Source organism: Simochromis diagramma, unplaced genomic scaffold, assembly GCF_900408965.1.
Source record: "Simochromis diagramma unplaced genomic scaffold, fSimDia1.1 OVJJ01000483.1, whole genome shotgun sequence".
In the NCBI taxonomy this organism is placed as follows: Eukaryota; Metazoa; Chordata; class Actinopteri; order Cichliformes; family Cichlidae; genus Simochromis; species Simochromis diagramma.
The window spans coordinates 8,180,708-8,186,845 of NW_024386835.1; the positions used below are offsets into that span (position 1 = coordinate 8,180,708).

A 6,138-nucleotide genomic window follows, 5' to 3' on the forward strand; every position below is an offset into this window, starting at 1 on the left:
GATCATGGCCAAGCTTGAAATCTGGATCCCCTGTACCCTAAGAAGGTCTGCTAGATGATGTTAATGCAGCACTACGGACGATACCTACAGCCACACTTACCGAGACTAACAAGCTGATCTACAATACGGCAGCAGTGATCAGTGAGATGCTTGCCTATAAGTTGAACAGCTACAAGGAGCAGTACCCTCCATGGAGAAGGAGGCTAGAGGGCAAGATCAAAGTAGCACGGAGGGAGGTTAGCCAACTAATGGAGTTGCAGAAAGGAGTGACAAAGAAAGTGCATAAAAAAAATACAGCAAGCTGTCCATACCTGAGGCCTTGGAAACTGCCAAGCAAAGACTCACAGCCTTGGCCAGCCGCTTGAGGAGGTACCTGAGGAGTCAGCTGAACGGTAAGAACAAGATCCGGGCTATCAACACCTGGTGCCTTGCCCATGATCAGGTACCCAGCTGGTATAATAAGTTGGCCAAAGGAAGAGATAGAAGCCACTGACATAAAGACAAGAAAGCTCCTTACCATGCATGGAGGGTTTCACCCCAAGTCCAGCACCCTGAGGCTGTACGCTAAGCGGAAGGAAGGGGGCCGGGGACTGGTGAGTGTCAGCACCACAGTCCAGGATGAGACAACGAACATCCAAGAATACATTGGGAAGATGGCCCCAACTGACCGAGTGCTCAGTGAATACCTCAGGCAGCAGAAACCCAAGAAAGAGGAGGGAGACGAGGAACCATCATGGAAGGACAGGCCCCTGCACGGTATGTACCACCGGCAGATAGAGGAGGTGGCTGATATCCAGAAATCCTACCAGTGGCTGGACAAAGCTGGACTGAAAGACAGCACAGAGGCACTAATCATGGCAGCACAAGAACAAGCTCTGAGCACAAGATCCATAGAGGCTGGGGTCTATCACACCAGGCAAGACCCCAGGTGCAGGCTGTGTAAAGATGCCCCAGAGACAATCCAGCACATAACAGCAGGGTGCAAGATGCTAGCAGGCAAGGCATACATGGAACGCCATAACCAAGTGGCCGGCTTAGTGTACAGGAACATCTGTGCCGAGTATAACCTGGAAGTCCCGAGGTCAAAATGGGAGATGCCCCCAAGGGTGGTGGAGAATGACTGAGCTAAGATCCTGTGGGACTTCCAGATACAGACGGACAAAATGGTGGTGGCTAACCAACCGGACATAGTGGTGGTAGACAAACAGAAGAAGACGGCCGTAGTGATCGATGTAGCGGTTCCGAATGACAGCAATATCAGGAAGAAGGAACACGAGAAGCTGGGGAAATACCAAGGGCTCAGAGAAGAGCTCGAGAGGATGTGGAGGGTGAAGGTAACAGTGGTCCCCATGGTAATCGGAGCACTACCCAGATAGCAAGGAGACATTGAACAGATGTTGATTTTCCATCTGAACCATCAGAATCGTCAGGATTGAGATGTCAACACAAAACCAATGTTGAAACAACATTGAAATACTGATGAAACCTGACACTGACATTGAAATAACATTGATTCACTGTTGTTCTGTCATCGTTGATTGTTGATCTATTTATAGTTGACAAGGTGACAACAATCACGTTGAAAAACCATCAATTTATGGTTGAGCGGGAAATTAAAGCTGCTACCACTTGGACTATTCCGCAGCACCCCTATCACATTGGTACATCCCTCCAGGTAACCATTGTCTTGTACAGTAGAGCGGGACATTAGATTTACTCTCAGCGGAATTGACCGGAGAAGGCATCAGTTCATGCACTGCACTGGCCTGCACCACGATTAGTATAAGGTAAGAATGAATGACTTTTGTTCTATTTGTTATTTCCACGGTTGCATTTGAATAACAGTAAAAAAATAAACAAACTTGTTAATGTAAAGTTTCGGATAAAATGTGGGAGCCCGAAATTGTGTCTACTTTCATCTTACAATCCGGCAACAAATAAATTGCACTGCGAACAAAGTCTATCAACAAAGAAAACATTTTCGTTTCATACTTTTCCGTTATATTTCCTTACAAAGCTAGCTTTAACGCTTCGAGGGTTCCTTTGTTCTTGCCGTCGCCTCGGCGCTTGACCCAGACTTTCGCTCTGTAGTTGCTTTTTAGCATAGTACTACAAAAAATTGTAAATCTGTGATATATGATTGATAAATGTAAAGGTAACTGTATAAATGTGTTCAATGACTTTGTTACTTTTAATGATTGGAGAGCACCCGCTTCGATTCGCACTCAATTCAAAATTTACGTTGCACGCTCACCTAACTTTACGTTGCACGCTCACCTAACTTTATGTTGCACGCTCACCTACCTTGCATTTGCACCTTTTGTCCACACGTAAACTGTGTTTTCGTTAACTGAAAACTGCAATTTTTAAAGACGCCTGCCAGAGTGGATATTTTCGAAAACTCCTTTTACTTTAAACTTTTAGCATTCTCGTGTGGACGAGGAAGACGGAGAAAACGCAGCGTCAAAGGTGTGCGCCTATTTTGACGCCACACTGTGCGCCAAGTTTTTGTCTCGGTGCCATGAATTCCTACAATGGCAGACTTAGATAAAATACTGTTAATTTTATTATCTTCAGTGTTTAAATGCTTACATATACACACGCAGTTGTATGTAAAAAAAAAAAAAAGTTTGTTTTTATCGGGTTTGCTTGTAATTGTTGCCTATATACATTTTAAGCTATTATTTATTATTTAGTTCAATCAATAGATCAAGTTTTGAAGTGACTATGAAATATATTGTAATTATCTGTTTCCTGTTTATCCTAGACAGGGCAAAAAAGGACTCCAAATTAAAAAAAAAGATAAAAATGAAAGACTGGTGCATTGTGCAGTTCAGAACTGGTGGTACAGAAATAGTCCCTAGTTCATGGATAAGTGGGGAGAAATTGTCATGGCCTCCATATCTTCCGTGAGACACATTCAGGATCCACGTCGCAGTAAAGAGGAGAGTTCATCCTGGTGCAACATGGGTCACCTATGCACCAGTCCGACTTCTAATAAACCATGGTGGGTATCATCTGGATTGGTGTTGTATAAATGTAACAATAACAAGTTTTTCGTGTCGTAATTTATGTCTGGCCATACATTGTGTTTGTATTTCCAGACACATATCACGAAGCAGAACGCAGTCTTCAGAAATATCTAAGTGAACACTGTGATACGTCTGACCTTCAGTCCGAAGCTGAAACTCAGACCAGTCATAAAAGAAAGCACAAGTAAAACTTTTTTTATTTCACAAACATATCTTTGATTGCTAAGAATTTATGATCTTGTCTTTTATACATACCTGTGGTGCTTGCATACTGCAATATCACCACATAATACAGTCCAAAAAGTGGAAGCTTGTAAACTTTTTATAAATGCAAAGCCGTGTACACTTGTGCACTTCAAAAATTCCTTGTATACTGTACCTTCTTCCGTTTCCTGTGTGTGTTGTTAGAAATCAAACTGTAACTATAGGAAAAAATATTCTAAAAACACATTTGTAATTACTTATGACCGTTTTCAACTTTTTTTCTTTAGACCAAATCCCCTGTACACATATAGTGACTCAGAGGATGAGCAGCCCACAAAAAACGGTTTCCCCAGGCCCCTCGAGTGAAAATACCAGGTAATAAAATACTGTCTTGTGTCTTTGTACATATCTGTGTGTGACACAAGGAAACTTTTGACAAGTTGTCTGTATTCTTAAATACTTAAAAAAAAGTATCTTTTTCTGTCAGACCTGATGAGAGCTGTTAACGAACTCTGTGATGAGGTCAGAGCCATCCGCAATACCGGCTGCAATGAATCGGTAGATGCTGGGGTACTGCCTCTGGATTTGCCCTTGCACAACATTGAGGAGCTAAACAATGCAGAGGCAGCTCTTCAATCACAAGAGGCAAATAAGGCAATGGTAAGTGGAGATTGAGTCTTTGGTCTTTGGCTTGTTTAGTCCTCGGGTTGTAGTTTGTACAGCCCGAGGACCCCATGTTTATTTTGTTTTAAAGGACACACGGCACACCATGCTAAGACTTATCACTTTTTCCGCTCATAGCTCTTTGGGAATCAAATGCAGCAGTTTGCAGATTTACGCCTGGTGACTTTCATGTTTATCAGCCTAGGAGTTTACATTCTTTCTCCCCGCTGAAGACAGTTAACAAGAGCTTATTTATGTGCTCTAATTCACTTTTTTTGTTTGTGTGTGTGTGTGTGTGTGTGTGTGTGTGTGTGTGTGTGTGTGTTTGTTTTTGTCCTAGATGGCCTGACGCAGCAGTTAGGGGCAAACTCTATGTCCGAGTTTGTCTTTGCACAAGCAGTGCAGAAATGGCTCCGATACGCCCCAGATTGTTTGGGTGGTGCAGGACGCACATCATGCATCCCCATCCCGGAGTAAAAAATTACAAACTAACGTGAAACATAAATGTAAATAGGAAACTGTCTTTTAATAAAGTATTTAGCAAACGAAACGTGCCTATTGACCTTTTTTTGTTTATTTTTTTTCTCTGTTACATCACATGCAATGCTTTCTTATTTTAGGATATTAATATTGACATGATACATTGTGAGACATTTGTTTTTTTTTTATAAAGGGTGTCCAATTTGAAGAATAAGTACAATTATGTGTTTAGTAGGGGTGCAACGATATTCGTATCGATATTGAACTGTTCGATACAGTGCTTTCGGTTCGGTACGCATATGTATCGAACAATACAACATTTGTAATTTATTTTATCAACTTTCCTTCTGACGATGCTGTCTGTGTTGAGCGCTCAGTGAATCTGCGTTCGACTACTCCGCCTAGGCTGCACTGTCGAGCGCAGATCCACTGAGTGCTCAACACAGACAGCATAGTCAGAAGGAAGAGCGCAGGGCAAGCTAGCAAGACAGAAGTTAAGCTCTCCTTGCAACATGGACCTCCCCCACCCTCATTCAGATCTGGCGTTTGGAATTATTTTGGTTTTCATGTGACGTATGACCCTGAAGGTCAGCGAGTCATGGACTAAAGTAAAACAGTATGTTGGATGTGCCATGCAATGCTCAATTACATGGGTGGGAACTAGTGTGTTAGCGCAGTTAGCTCGTTAACGTGTTGGCTGTCTAGCCCCATGCACGGGGCGATCGGCGGTAGCTCGTTAACGGAGATTTGCCGTGTTGTGGCGTTAAGGTCATTTCAACGAGATTAACCTGAAAGCGCTAGTGGGAACACAACGAATATGACTGCACATTTACGCCGACATCATCTTAGTGCAAAGACAAAAACAACAAGCATGCTACTAACTTTAGCCGAGTCATTTAGACAGCTGTTAGCACATGATTCTCCTTATGCTGCTGAGAATATAGCCCAGAAGAAGCAGATAGTATAGCTTTTATTTTGGAAAGAGACATTTCTCTGTAATAAACTCTCTTTTCCAAAGATGAGTGATTCCTCAATCAGATACAGGGCTTGCAATATCGCTAGCCCGACGTCCTGGGGCTAGCGATTTTTTCAGTCGGGCTACCAAAATCTATCTCTTCCCTGCCCGTCGGGCTATTGTAGGAAGAAATGTAGCTGGGTAATTATGTCATTGGCATCGGTGAGCCACTGTCAATATGTGACATATTGAAATCGCGTTTGAATTTGCGCTTGTTTTTTTGCTTTCACTTTGCAATCGTGTGAACTGTGTATAGAGAGCGACAGCACTGATCTGTGAGTGATGATAATTTGTGCACCAATTCCTCTGACATCATCTTATTAATCGTTAGCTTACTATGCAAACATGACAAGTGAAATCTCCCGCAGCAAGCTTAAACATATAAGAGGTTGATTGCGCAGAGAATCGCTGAGCTTATGTGAGTGCGTGTGTAAAACCAGCAGCATATATATTTTAGTTCTGCTGAGCGAAATAAGACAGGTCAGGGTGAAGAAGTGACAGCCAAAGAAAAGCTTACCACAAAACGGAGAAGTTATGACAAATCAGACTATAAGGCAAAAAGAAAGTGCAGCTTTAGCCACAAAATAATTTCTGTGGCTGCGATATGACGAGCTAAATAACCAGGGCTGCACATAAGTGGTCCGCAGGTGCGCATTCGCTGTCAAAATAAAAAACACGCACAAGGGTTAGGGTTAAATTTAAAAACTGTACTTTTGAGTTAAACTATATATTTATAATTTTAAT

At 42.4% G+C, this 6,138-nt stretch overlaps 1 long non-coding RNA gene across 1 annotated transcript; it reads left to right on the plus strand.

Annotated features, from left to right (window-relative positions):
- The first annotated feature begins 1,375 nt into the window (after positions 1-1,375).
- On the plus strand, positions 1,376-4,469 carry LOC120731887. The gene is made up of 6 exons (XR_005695439.1): positions 1,376-1,787; positions 2,768-3,007; positions 3,105-3,216; positions 3,524-3,611; positions 3,724-3,896; positions 4,240-4,469. It is a non-coding gene; the product is annotated as an uncharacterized LOC120731887 (long non-coding RNA).
- Positions 4,470-6,138: the final 1,669 nt, after the last annotated feature.